Genomic DNA, 15,056 nt, shown 5'->3' on the forward strand with positions numbered 1-15,056 from the left:
AGGTAGACAGTAGTTTTTATTTAAAGTAGACATTTTATATTTTATTTTTGATACTTCCAGACGATGTTATTCAGCTCTGTGTTGCTTTGTCTAATGGATGGGCTCAGTGAAATTTATATCTAACTCTTCCAGTTTGAAAAAACAGATATGCTTCCTCGAGCTGAATGAGCCTGGAATTCTCGCATTCCACTCGCAAGATGGCGACACCGTTGCATTGCAGCGACGGGAGGAGGTCAAGCGGACGACAGTGCTCAATTTACTTTAACTTGGCCTAGATCTGCCCTCTCTCCACCTTGAAGGCTGAGTCGTAAGTATAGATTAATTGGGAGGAATTTTTTGCCCTATTGCAACTTATTTCCCGTAGTTCAGTGGCAGCGTGAGAATACTGCGGCCCTGCATCCATTTCATAGCATTTCTTCGTAACTAGCATCGTAGTTTAGTGTTCTGCTACAGGTCAGAAATCAAGCTGGTGAGTTGGCAAGTGCATTTATAGCCAAGTTAATGTGAGTAAAGTATCATATTATCTCTCCCAGGCTCCAATGAATCTCTTACAGTCGAACATTATAGTCCCCCCGTCAGCTGGACATACAGTACTCCCAAGAATTAGAGGGTTATCTTTGGCATTTACTAATCCCTTGATTCTCGGGACAGTTCTAGTGACATTCCAGTTAAACCAGACGATTTTACCTAGCTGAGAGTGAGTCGTAAGAGCCTTAGAGAATTAATACACTGTCAGCATTAAACCCCGCATGACTGGAATAACTTAATTAGCATTTCTTTACAGCTGACAACAGGAGATTTGGGTCAGCCGAGTGTCATAGGATTCTGACAGATACGGTAAATAAATATAACACACTGCAGGGAAGGAAAGTATTGTTAATTATTCAAAATAAAAAAGAGGAAAAAATACTAAGTCCCATTTTTATTTGCTCCCCATGCGTTATATAAGTAGATACACGATACTCTTTACTTCTTTGTGACTAGCATTAAATTACAGTCTTATGCATTCTAAAGTGGTTATAGGTCGTGACAGCTCTCCCATAGCAACTTACTCTGCGTGTTACACTTATATATCCCTTGTTTTTTTTGCAGATAACAAATAAGGAAAATACAGTACAAATTCCAGACCTTTGTTGGGTGTGATCAAGATGGCCGAGTCTGTATAGGCTTGGCCTGCGAATCACGAGGACCCGAGTTCGATTCTTGGGCGGATAGAGGAATGTTTAACAATTGATGTAGCTGGTCCATAGTGAGCTGCTACAAGCACATATACACTAAGACACTCGTACATACATACACTAAGGTATATACTGACATAGATACGCACTGAGTTACACATACACTAAAACAGACACATAGAGAACATATTCATAAAGGAAGGCCGTGAAATAGACAGGGGGTTTTATTTCAAAGTCCAAAAATCCCATTATTGTTTTTTTGGACTTTGGAATAAAACCCCCCTCCCTTCCACGCCCTACCTTTATGCATATGTTCTCTATGTGTCTGTCTTAGTGTATGTGTGAGTCAGTGTGTTCGTGTCTTGTGTGTCATCTTAGCGTATGTGGGCCAGTGTATATGTGCGCGCGTCTTGTGTGAGTGTCTGTCTTTGTGTGTGTGTGTGTGTGTGTGTATACTTTTAGATTCCCCCCGGGCAGGCCAACTACGTGACTGTCCACACCCCACCACACCCTCTCCAGGCAGACCACTAAGTAACTGCCAAATTGCCATGCTTACCCTCTATGTCAGCCGGGAGTCGAACCCGGATCCAAGTGACGGGTCACTACGGACACTGTCACATTTTTAAATATTTCACTACCCTCCCGGGAATTGAACCCGGGTTTTCTTCGTGGCAGACTACCTCTCTACTCACCCTGCCACCACTCACCCAACAGGGTTGCGGCCGGAACTGGTACTGTATTTTAGTTATTTGGTGTAATAAACAAGGGGATACTGAACTGTACTGCATATATGAAGTCGCTAAGGAAGAGTTGTTACGATATCTCCAGAGCCACTTAGAATATTTAAGACTAATTTAATGAAATGCTAGTCAAGAAGAAGTAGAGTAGTGTGTATCTGGGCCACACTCAGAGCTGGTGATAAACTCTTATAAGGGGATAGTGTCTACCTGGCTGGAAAACTATGATGGATTTTTGTAAGGATGACTATGGAATAAACTTGCAGTTTTGAATGGCTTTGATAACAGTGCAAAAGGAATAGGTATTTGGATCTCCTTTAAGGCATAAGTCAAAGAAATAACCATTAACTATACTGATACTGGGTTGAACAAAAGGGTACAATTTTTAAACTTTCTGCAGTGGCTTTGATAACATAGGGAACACTATTCCTAACACAAGCAGCCCTCTTCCTAACACAGGCATCCCTCTTCATAAGTCTTGCATGTGCTCTGAAAACTTGACAGAAAACATAGCAAACTAGGGGGAAGCTGGCAAATCCGTTCCATAGCAAGGGAACTTTTCGTGGTATTTTTGTTCCACTATAGACCTTAAGTTATGAGGATCTCTGTATACACTGGTTACACAAAACTTACGAAACTGGGAGAAACTGGCAAATTTATTTTTATCTATCTGTCTACTCGTATAGCCAGACGCCTCAATCCCGTTAGGGGTGGCCACAAACATACCGCCGCCATGCCTCCCTGTTCCCTGCCATTTCGCTGCCCTCCTCCCAGTTTACCCTCCCTCTCTTATAAGCCTCTCTTCTCCATCCCTTCATCTCATCCTCTGTCTCCTCCCCTCCATCTCATTCACATACTCTCTTCTCGTTAGTCTCTCACTCCCCATCGTCTCCATATGGCCAAATCACCTCAATGTATTTCTCCCAAAGTTTTCTATCACAAAGCTGGCAAATCTGTTCCATATGTAGCAATGTAACTTTTAATATCTTTGCCCTACTACAAGCCCAGGATATGAGGACTCTCTGTATACACTTCTAACTGAACAGCTGTGAATAAGAGCTTTGATTAAAAAAATAAAAAAATGAAACTGATAGAGTTCGCATAACTAGACAATGCTGGTGTAAGCACGACATAAACAGTGCTGGTATGAAATGGTATATGAGGGAGGAAGGTTTCAGTTGGAGATAGGGCAGCGAAATGGCAGAAGACAGGGCGACATGGAGGCGATTTATTTGTGGCCACTCCTTACGGGATTAAGGCGTCTGGCTGAAGATAAAGTAGTAGTTATATTAAGCATAATGCTGAATAACTAAGCGACAACTGAGAGAGAAAAATTGCGGAGATAAAAATAACTAAGATATAAAACTGATAAAATAGGACCTGGAGGACTAGTACAGGACCATCACCAGGTATCTCCCTTTAACTGTATGAAATAGCCTGGCAGTAGCAAGAAATAGCCTAGCAGTAGCAAGAAATACTGCTAGACTGTGAAACTAGCATTGTGGAGGATGATACAGCCAAGATGAAGCTATTAGGGCTAATCACCTTACAAGGCAGTAAATATCACCTGGGATCAAGGGCCGGTATTCTCGTTGGTTAAGATAGCTCCTCAACACCTTTTCCTAAGTGATTTATTTTCCTTATTACACCATACTGTCCTGTTCTTTGTTACATAAATCCAGTGTGGCCATACTCTACATAAATAGCATATAAAAGGATATTAACCAACCACATTAAAAAATAAATAGCTAAGGAAGCAGTGTCAGGGAGCTTCCTTAAACAAGAATATGAACCAAACTTTCGTAATTTTTACAAAATACCATAGGTAGTAGAAATTACAGTACTTATCCATTAATAACGCACAAGTGATGCAAGGGCTAGTTTTGCTATCCTTACAGTATTAGTGAATTCTGAATATTTGTAGTTGAAATGTGGGTTCTTTATATCCGTAGAGTTTTTACCATCCTCCACTAGCTCTCGAAAAATTACGTAAATTGAAATGTGGGTTGTTATTTCCGTAGAATATTAATTTATGGTTAAAGAAATACTAACCATACCACAAGAGGTCGAATAAATGTGATATACAACTTTTTATTTTCTTCAATTTTCCTACAAGTTTATTTACAAAGTACAGCACATTAGCTGCTAAGGCGACAGTATGTTGTTACTCTGGCAGGAGGTTGTGTTGCTGAAGTATAAGTACTGTATCTCGTAAAACTGTATGTCACAAAATAGTTCAGGTATTATCAGAGTAAATCAGTGAAATAATAAGCCATCTCTATCTCCAGCTTGCTTACTCTCCTGCACCTCTCTACCCTACACTCTAGAACAACACACACACCCCCTACCGGAAAATTTCAAAGAAAAATACAACCTGTAACCTGTCCGTTTGGTGCTCCCTTCTCACTGGTTTTTCTTAACGGCTCCGATTCTGTCTCTCCTCACTCCCTAGCATCAATCTCTATCGGCTGGGGAAATACAGGAACATTAAAGGTGCCTAAGGAGTGGATTGCCTACCAGAGTAACTGTATACAAGTGCCGCCATTACTGCTATCATCTCTACTACACCTACAAATACACACTACAGGACCGCAGTCTGTGTGGCTTCGGAGGCTTCGTAACAACTTTTCCATAGCGATTTAGTCTACATTTCATTTTAATCTTGTAACTGATGGAACCTATTGATATTAAAACTATAAACAGCATACCAGGGAAAGCCTGGGTTTAAAGGAAAGTAAATCGCTAAGGGAAAGGTGCTATAAGCCTCCTGCGCCACATTTGACTCAGACGCCGATGGCTTCCCTGGGTTGATATTCTTGTAGTCATCTTGTTCTCCTGAGGTGTCTTCTACTGCTGTCATCTTACCATCCAAGGTTGCTATTTGTCATCCCAGATGGCCATCTTTCCCTCTGCTGTTGCCGTCTCGTCATCCTAGCGTGCTATCTCTTCGTCTGCAGTCATTTCGTTGTCATATATTTCCATTCCGTTGTCTAGGTTTGTCTTGTCTTCTGGGGTTACCATCATCTTGTCTTTGATTGCCGCCGTCCCAAGACTGAGGGGTTGATACTCTGCAGTTGCCATCGGTTTCTGTGGAGGAAAATAGCAATCAGGCGAACACTTTTCTCTGTCTTCTGTACAAAACTACAAACACTTGACATACCACACACCGTCCCCAACTAAGTCACAGGGGTTGACACCAGCAAGGTAATGCGGCCAGAAAACTTTGCCTTCGCTCTGCGTGGTGCAGTTTTGGGGCTGGGATGGGATGGGGCTCAGATCTGTGCCAGAGGGTACAAGACCATGTCGTTCCCAGGCTGCGGCTTTACTTAATAGAGAGGAGCCCGAACGTAGGGGTAGTGCCCCAGGATACTGCCCTATCATTGGATGTACAATGGCACGGCCGTTACAGTGACAAGGTGTGCTTGGAGGGTACCCCTGTAACTGTCCTGGCACACTACCACAGACCCTGGCCACGGCTGGTGGGCTATGGGTCTTGACCCTCTGTCTGAACTTGGGGCTGTGGGGGTGGGCTAGGCCTGTGGTCCATCCCATCCTTTACTTACCTATCAAAACAATCAAAGTCAAACGTAAAAAGCAAGCCTGAGGAATCCAAATCACCTAAGGGGTTCAAAGTGGCATCTTGGAATGTAGGTAGCTTGAAGGGTAAATGTGGAGGAAGTGGAGGAAACTTTAACCAGGAGACAGGTAGATGACTGCTGCTAACGGAAAGTCAGGTTCAGAGGGGGGTCAGCTAGGATGGCTGTTGGGGAGGATTGTAGGTATAAGTTATTTTGGAAAGAAAGTGTGCGTGGATATGGTGGCGTGGGCGTCCTGGTAGAAAAGAAATGGATGGAATGTGTTATGGATGTTATGAAATATGAAAGGATTATAGAATGGAAAATATTGTTTGGAAATCTCCTGGTTTTATTTGTTTTGGCGTATGCCCAAAAGGTTGGCTTGGATGATGAGAAAAAAGGGCTGATTTTGGGATGATGTGAGGGTGGTGGTATGGGGGATGATGAGTTGAATGGGGATGTAAATGGTCTTGTTGGTGCCGCAGCTCATGGATATGAAGGGGTGCACAAAGAATGCGCATATGGTACGAGAAATGTGGAAAGGGAAAGGATACTATAGTCTGAGGAGGCCATGAACATGATTGTGTGCAACATACTTTTTAGTAAGGGAGAGAGAGTGTGTAGGCTGATTACAATAGAGTCTAGGAGTAACAGTAGCCCGAGTGATTATTTCCTGGTCAGGAGGACTGATAGGAAATTACCGAAGGATGTAAAAGTTATAAAGAGTGAAGAGTGTGTGCAGCAACGCAAATTTCTGGTATGTGACATGGTGCTGAGAGAGTTGGTGATGAAGAGGACCTACACACCCAGGAGGAAAATACGGAAGTTGAAAACTCAAGCAGTAAAGAATGCCTTCTATATTGAGATGAATCGAGTGGTGCCTGAACAGGGAAGTGTGTTTGGCAGCGAAAATATTTTTGAGCGAAAAGGCATGAGGATAAATGAATGAATGTTTATACATTTGTGTGTATGTGCACATTTATCCATGTTTATGTATGACTACCTGCGTATACATGTACAGTATTCTTGTACTCATTTATGTATGGAGATGACCATAAATATATGATTGTATGTAGGTATGTGTTCATGCCTATGTGCATTTGGGCATGTGTATCTAAGTACGCATTGATGTGCATACAAATCTATATTTATATATTTATGTGTATGCATGTCTTCATATATGTGTGTATATGCAGATATGTGCGTCTGCATTAATGTGTATGCATCTATGTGTGTATTATGTACGGACGCCTTTTTATGTGTACATACTGTACAATGTACTTATGCATAAATGTATACATTTATTTATGTATTAGTGCGTGCGTATATGTATGTGCGTATGCACCAATGTACAATACTTATGTATGAATGTATACATATATACGTAGGCATACAGAATATGGACACGTGAATGTATTTTCAGAACATATGTAGATGTTTATGTGTAGTTATATGTGAGAAATTACTTTTGTATGTGTGCATGTATGCACGTATGTATGTGTATGTTTGCGTGCATGTATATGCATGTACAGTATGTTTATGTATTAAATTATAAGTATGTTTGCATGTTGATAAGTGTGTGTGTGTGTGTGTGTGTGTGTGTGTGTGTGTGTGTGTGTGTGTGTGTGTGTGTGTGTGTGTGTGTGTGTGTGTGTGTGTGTGTGTGTGTGTGTGTGTGTGTGTATGTGTGTGTGTGTGTGTGTGTGTGTGTGTGTGTGTGTGTGTGTGTGTGTGTGTGTGTGTGTGTGTGTGTGTGTGTGTGTGTGTGTGTGTGTGTGTGTGTGTGTGTGTGTGTGTGTGTGTGTGTGTGTGTGTGTGTGTGTGTGTGTGTGTGTGTGTGTGTGTGTGTGTGTGTGTGTGTGTGTGTGTGTGTGTGTGTGTGTGTGTGTGTGTGTGTGTGTGTGTGTGTGTGTGTGTGTGTGTGTGTGTGTGTGTGTGTGTGTGTGTGTGTGTGTGTGTGTGTGTGTGTGTGTGTGTGTGTGTGTGTGTGTGTGTGTGTGTGTGTGTGTGTGTGTGTGTGTGTGTGTGTGTGTGTGTGTGTGTGTGTGTGTGTGTGTGTGTGTGTGTGTGTGTGTGTGTGTGTGTGTGTGTGTGTGTGTGTGTGTGTGTGTGTGTGTGTGTGTGTGTGTGTGTGTGTGTGTGTGTGTGTGTGTGTGTGTGTGTGTGTGTGTGTGTGTGTGTGTGTGTGTGTGTGTGTGTGTGTGTGTGTGTGTGTGTGTGTGTGTGTGTGTGTGTGTGTGTGTGTGTGTGTGTGTGTGTGTGTGTGTGTGTGTGTGTGTGTGTGTGTGTGTGTGTGTGTGTGTGTGTGTGTGTGTGTGTGTGTGTGTGTGTGTGTGTGTGTGTGTGTGTGTGTGTGTGTGTGTGTGTGTGTGTGTGTGTGTGTGTGTGTGTGTGTGTGTGTGTGTGTGTGTGTGTGTGTGTGTGTGTGTGTGTGTGTGTGTGTGTGTGTGTGTGTGTGTGTGTGTGTGTGTGTGTGTGTGTGTGTGTGTGTGTGTGTGTGTGTGTGTGTGTGTGTGTGTGTGTGTGTGTGTGTGTGTGTGTGTGTGTGTGTGTGTGTGTGTGTGTGTGTGTGTGTGTGTGTGTGTGTGTGTGTGTGTGTGTGTGTGTGTGTGTGTGTGTGTGTGTGTGTGTGTGTGTGTGTGTGTGTGTGTGTGTGTGTGTGTGTGTGTGTGTGTGTGTGTGTGTGTGTGTGTGTGTGTGTGTGTGTGTGTGTGTGTGTGTACTAGTGTTTGAAAATACTTTAGAGAGTACATAAGAGAAAGTCTGAGTATGTGCTTTGCAAATGGTAGGTTATTTACCTATCAGGCAAAAAGTGCCAATGAATCATATAAAAACGTCAGAAAATCCTTTCAAAAGTAACCAGAGCAAGGTCCACCCGCAGTACAAAATACCTGCATAGAATCAAGTAGAACAACCTTACTTCTGAGTGGTGGTGGGGGAGGGGGGTTGTGATGGTTGGGGTGGCGGTATAATAGTTGTGGTTATAGTGGTTCTTCCCAACTTCTGTGTCTTCTGTGCTCTTGTCTTTTTTATCCTGCCTTCTCTCTCGTCATCCTCTACTCTTCTGGTCCAAATCAATCTGAAAAAAATAAACTCAAATTAATCCAGGCTCTTCAGACAGCTAATAGGAGCAGAATATTCTCCATGATAACCATTCCAACAAAATTTTGGGAATTGCAAAAGATCTTCTGCTTTAACAGTTTATCATTATAACACTGACATTGTTTCACTGACGTGTGAAGGACAAAATAATAATACTAATAATACTAATAATAATGATAATAATGATAATAATAATAATAATAATAAAATAATAATAATGATAATAATAATAGTAACAATAATAATAATAATAAATACCGATAATAATAATGATGGTGGTGGTGATGGGGGTGGTGTGGTGGTGACGATGGGGATGGTGTGGTGGTGATGAAGGGGGTGGTGTGGTGGTGATGATGGGGGTGGTGTGGTGGTGATGGTGATCAGTGGTGATGGGGTGGTGTTGATGGCGATTAGTAGTGGTGGTGATGATGGGAGTGGTGTCGTTGTGATGGTGATGGTGGTGATAGTGGTAATGGTGGTGTTGATGGTGATGATGATGGCGATTAGTGGTGGTGGTAGTGTGGTGGTGGTGGTAGTGTGGTGGTGGTGGTGGTAGTGTGGTGGTGGTGGTGGTAGTGTGGTGGTGGTGGTGGTAGTGTGGTGGTGGTGGTGGTAGTGTGGTGGTGGTGGTGGTAGTGTGGTGGTGGTAGTGTGGTGGTGGTAGTGTGGTGGTGGTAGTGTGGTGGTGGTAGTGTGGTGGTGGTGGTGGTGGTGGTGGTGGTGACGAGGTGGTGGTTTGGTGGTGGTGGTGACGGGGTGGTGGTTTGGTGGTGGTGGTGACGGGGTGGTGGTGATGGTGACGGGGTGGTGGTGACGGGGTGGTGGTGACGGGGTGGTGGTGTGGTGGTGGTAATGGGGTAGTGGTGGTGATGGGGTAGTGGTGGTGATGGGGTAGTGGTGGTGATGGGGTGGTGGTGGTGATGGGGTGGTGGTGGTGATGGGGTGGTGGTGGTGATGGGGTGGTGGTGGTGATGGGGTGGTGGTGGTGATGGGGTGGTGGTGGTGATGGGGTGGTGGTGGTGATGGGGTGGTGGTGGTGGTGGTGATGGGGTGGTGGTGGTGATGGGGTGATGGTGGTGATGGGGTGATGGTGGTAGTGCGGTGGTCATGGTGATTGTGGTAATATTGCACCTGCTGTTCTCTGTCCCAGCTCTTTCTGTTTTTGTCTTCTGTCCCGTTGTCCTCACTTCTTTAGCATCCTGGTCAACTCACCTGAAAAAAGAATATGAAATTAGGAACAATAATAGTAACAGCAGTAATAACTACAGCAATAACAAGAACAATAGTAATAATAGCAATAACAGAACAATAAAAACAGCAATAGCAATAACGGCACTAGCAACAATAATTCATAATCACTGTAATAATAGCAACAATAGCACAATCTACAAGAAGTACTCAGTACAACACACGCGCTAGGCAACTGGTCTAAGGACCAAATATTTGACTGCCCTCTTGTCTCTGGCCTTTGACAGACTACGACAGATATCGTGATGGTTTTCAGAACAAGTCGCTGCGTAAGAGTTGCTACGAAGCCTCCAATGCCATCTAGAATAACCACTATGAAACTATCAAACAACCCTACCCAACCACAAGCTTCTCTGGCAGTTTATATTTCGGAAAACACACTAACCCAGTAAGACACTTCACATCCTAGCTTACGTCCATCCATGGTTACTCACCTTCATATCAGACTGTTCTTAGTTAATAACGTTGTGATTTACTTAACATATACTTTACCTGTCACGAAGAAAAATGTTCAAGAAAAGCAATCAGCATTCCTCCCTCCACAGCACGGCTCCATTTCAAACAAATTCACATTACACCTATCCTCCTGGCTTTAACTGACCCATATTGGCTCACACACATATTAACCTAGTCTAAGTTAAGATACTATGAGGTTTTTGTACATATTATTTACCTTTAATGAAGTAAACTGTCCCGGAGAAACTATCTACAACCTTCCCACTCGACAACACATCCTATACTGAACACGTCAAATGTGACGTCATAAAAAAATTCCCCTTACTGCTCGAATACCTCTGTTCGACAATTTAAACCTAACACCTAACCGGCAACTCAACCTGGCGATGAGAGAAAACGGGGGATTAAAAGAGAATGTGAAGTTAAGAGAGAACGTAAGCTTCAGAGAACGTAAGAAAGAACGTTAGCAAACGAGAGAGAATTGTTAAAGAGAATCTAAATATGAAAGAGAACATAAGTCTATGAGACAACATGACCTAAGGGACTGACAGACAAATGAGGAAGTAAAGGAGCGTTGTTGTGTTGATGCGGATGTGGAGATACGCGGAGAGACAGACGCACAAACGAGGAAGTAAAGGAGCGTTTTGATGCTGTTGTGGATGTGATAAAAAATGTTAAGAGAAATATTTTGAGATAGTTTGATGCTCCTGTGACTAGTCCAGAGTTGGAAGGTGGTTAGATGCGGCTCCTGTGACCAGTTCAGAGTTAGAAGGTAGTTAGATGTGGCTCCTGTGACTAGTTCAGAGTTAGAAATGGCTAGATGATACACTATGACTCGGTCAGAGTTAGAAAAGTAAGTTGTTGCTCCTGTCACTAGTTCAGAGTTAGAGGGTGGTTAGATAAGGCTACTATGATTAGTTCTGAGTTATAAGGTGGTTAAATCAGGCTTCCATGAGTAGGACAGAGTTAGGAAAAGTTAAATGAGGCTCCTACTGAAATTTCAGACTTAACAAAATTAGATGAGGCTCCTATTACTGGTTCATAATTAGAAACAGTTAGATGAGGCTCCTGTCACTGGTTCATAATTAGAAACAGTTAGATGAGGCTCCTATTACTGGATCATAATTAGAAACAGTTGGATGAGGCTCCTATTACTGGTTCATAATTAGAAACAGTTAGATGAGGCTCCTATTACTAGTTCATAATTAGAAACAGTTAGATGAGGCTCCTGTTACTGGTTCATAATTAGAAACAGTTAGATGAGGCTCCTATTACTAGTTCATAATTAGAAACAGTTAGATGAGGCTCCTATTCCTGGATCATTTTTAGAAACAGTTAGACGAAGTTCCTGTGACTGGTTCAGAGTTAGACGGTGGTTAAATGGAGTATTAGCACACTCAGGCTCCTATGACTCACCTCTAACACAGATGTAAGTTACATGAGAGACCTGGGGTGGAATACACTGCCTGTTACTTTCCGTGTCCTTCCTGCAGAATCAGTTATGATCTACGCCATTTTTTCCTCTCGTAACTTAGATTTTTTGTTTCAAGGATTAATTCGAAGCTTTAAATCATTCTGCACACTTCTGTCTTTGTCCTTCCTGGGAAAATAAATTTAAATTACGACAGGGAGGCCATTGCGAATTTGAGTATCCTATCCTAGGTCTCGACGAATGGGGGGGAGGGGGGAGAGGCAAGGTGGGGCCAAATCACCCCCTTTTCCCTCTTTGTGGGGTGGGGAATGCTCTCTATTTTCCACACATTAAAATAATCCAAAAATTCATATGGGGAGCCAGTGAAGGCCAAAAATTGCTGAGTTGTGTGCATATATTAGCACTAGAATACAATGGTTATCACGAAGAAGTGATGTGGAAAGATTAGAGCCGTGGTATTGTCTTTATTTCTGCCACTCAGCTATGAGAAATAAACTGCAAAAGAATGAAAATACGGACCAAGCTGGATAAAAAGAGGATAACTCTTCTTCTATACTATAGAATTCTAAGCGATGCATAGAGCTTTCCGTAGCTGTGTGGGTCATTCTCCCATACCAATGAATCCTGACCTAGACACATAGCCTTACATAAATGCCTGGATCATTTTTCCATACCATACTTACTCTAACTTGGTCCAGATTTCCGTCCCTTTGCAGCTTATTTTACGTAGCTCAGTGGCAAAAAAAAGACAATTCTACGGTTCTACATACTTTCTACAGCACTCCTTCATGATTAGCAGCATATTCTAGTGTTAATCTGTTTTTGAAACTCAGCATTCAGAATGGAGAGATGGCAAGTTTTGACCAAGTTAGCGTAAAAAGGATAGAGTAGCGGCTTTAAGCTGAGGCGTAGGGGTAGTATGTTCCCCCTATTTTCAGGAGACAACAGTTAATGATAATATAAGATTTTTTAAAACCAAAATATATATAGTAAATATCTCACATAATTGTCATCGTAGAATTATACCAAAGAAAAGAAATATTTAGTGATAAATTTGGAGGGATTTGGTAGAGTCAGTATGAATTCAAAATGTTTAAAATTGAGATTGGAATCACAACCCTCCCCCCCTACCATTTATTTTCCAAGGTGTTGGATCAGGCTCGGTTATGAGAGACTTTTTATTTATTTTTTTTTTTTTTTAGACATAACTCTCATTAACTCCTTCACGTATTTTTTTTCTACTCTAGGTTTTCCCAGGCGATTTCTTATAGTTAGGAGGCACACTTCGAACAGGAGGAGCCTCCGTTAATTCTTAAAGCTTGAAACAGAAACACACACACACACACACACACACACACACACACAATCACAAACATCCCCCCGTCACCCACACCCACCCACCCACACACATATACTGTACATCCCGCCCCCCACACATACACAAATCGACAGTACCTCTCTGGATGGTACAATCTATCGCAGGGTTTTCAGTCTATGTCACATTGGCCAGGTTTATTCACGTATAGAAATGTGTCGAAAAGGTTAACGATTATCATGACATTTGCAGTTACTTCAAACAGAATCTGCATAAATGTTGGGTGGGAGAGAGACACAGGTTAGAACTTGAATTTCGTTGTTTTCTCTAACGTTTTGGGCTACACAGAATCCATCTTCAGAGAATTTTGGGTTACGCAGAACCCATCTTTTCATTTTTTTTCCACTGAAGGTGGGTTCTGTGTAGCCCGAAACGCTGGAGACAATAAATAATTCAAGTTCTAACCTGGGTCTCTCTCCCACCCAGCATTTCCACTTGTCGCAATGGATCAGCTGCAGAATCTGCACCCTTACGTATACCTAATGTGTTTATAACTTTTCCATTAAATCTGTAATTGCTTGGTTACAATATAGGTGTGAGTAGCTACCTCGTCACGCGAAGGATTTATCTTCATAATCAGTGTCTGTAATAATTTTATTGTTTTTTAAACCTATGGTAAAGCATGTGACTAAAAATCCACACACAGTAGAGGAGGATTATGGAGCCCAATTTCAGCCAGTACAACAACAAAATCTTGTGTATTTTAGAAACATCTTTGGTGGTGGAAGGAAACTGTAGCTGGGTCGCTCTGAAATAAACCGTGTCTGGTTGGTATGTTCGATCATCCAGTCCTCATTTGATAGCATGCGGCTTTGGCTTTCAGGGGGGATACCGATTATTGCTGTGGAGTTTATTTCTCGTCCCCTCCTTCCACTGAAATTATTTATAGCTGTGTTGCTCAGACTGTTAAGCATTGACTTTTAACTTGCCGCTTAGTGCCAGGGGAATCAAAGTCCTTCAGTTCTGTTGATGCTTCTGTAACACATTTTTAGCGCGGAATTCAATAGTCATGTTCAGTGGATAAACATCGCCTGTGGTTGATAACTGTTCACTTTTGCTCGAGTTGAGAGCTGCTGAACTTCCTTTGTATTATGCTATTCGATTTCTGTTGTGATGGATGGATGTTCAACTTCCGCTGAGGTGTCAGTTCTTGTGAACCCTGTAATCAATTCCAAAGGTTGTGTAAGTTTCACAGTTTTGCGTGGGAATCATTATCATCTCTCTCTGCTTATCTATCACAGAGGTTCCAGTCATGGAACTGATGAAAATGATTCTTGCTCTATGCATTATTACAGTATCATTACTAATACTATTGTTTGTAAAGAATGAATATGATTTACTTTCTTCCTTCTCTTATGATAACAATAATATAAAAAATCGCATTACAGTGGTAGGAAACAATCTGAGTAGTAAGGGTAAATGCTAAGGTCACGCACTAAGGTAAAACTTTCCATAAAATTACCGTTCATTGCTTAACCAAATGAAAATTACATATTTGAATATACTGTTTTAAAAATGTTACTGGAGATACATGTTCAAAATAAATATATACTGGATATCTAACAACAAAGCATATTGTATGAAATAAAATTATTTTTCATTTCCTTGTGGATATACTGTATTCTTATTCCTTTATCACAATAAAGATTAAAGTCTTACAACCAGGATTCGTCTGCTTGTGTGGACATTTTCAGGAAAATAGACCAAAGCTCAGTACAGTACTTCAGCTTCACAGTTATTTCTTTATTGCCATAGACGTAATTCGTGCACTAGTGATATTGTTCATGTTTACTTGTATGTAATATTGTTTCTATAATTATCATAATATTCACCTTTGTGTATATACAAGTGTGTTGTACAATTTTCAAGAGGATGGATACCCATGCGCCAAGATTCTTAATTCTATATGTATCGGGGTAACTGATTGTTGCTTACCTTCTGTGGCGATGCCTG

Source organism: Coenobita brevimanus, chromosome 23 (genome assembly GCF_032717465.1).
Source record: "Coenobita brevimanus isolate Jiangsu-jjx chromosome 23, ASM3271746v2, whole genome shotgun sequence".
NCBI classification, from domain to species: Eukaryota; Metazoa; Arthropoda; class Malacostraca; order Decapoda; family Coenobitidae; genus Coenobita; species Coenobita brevimanus.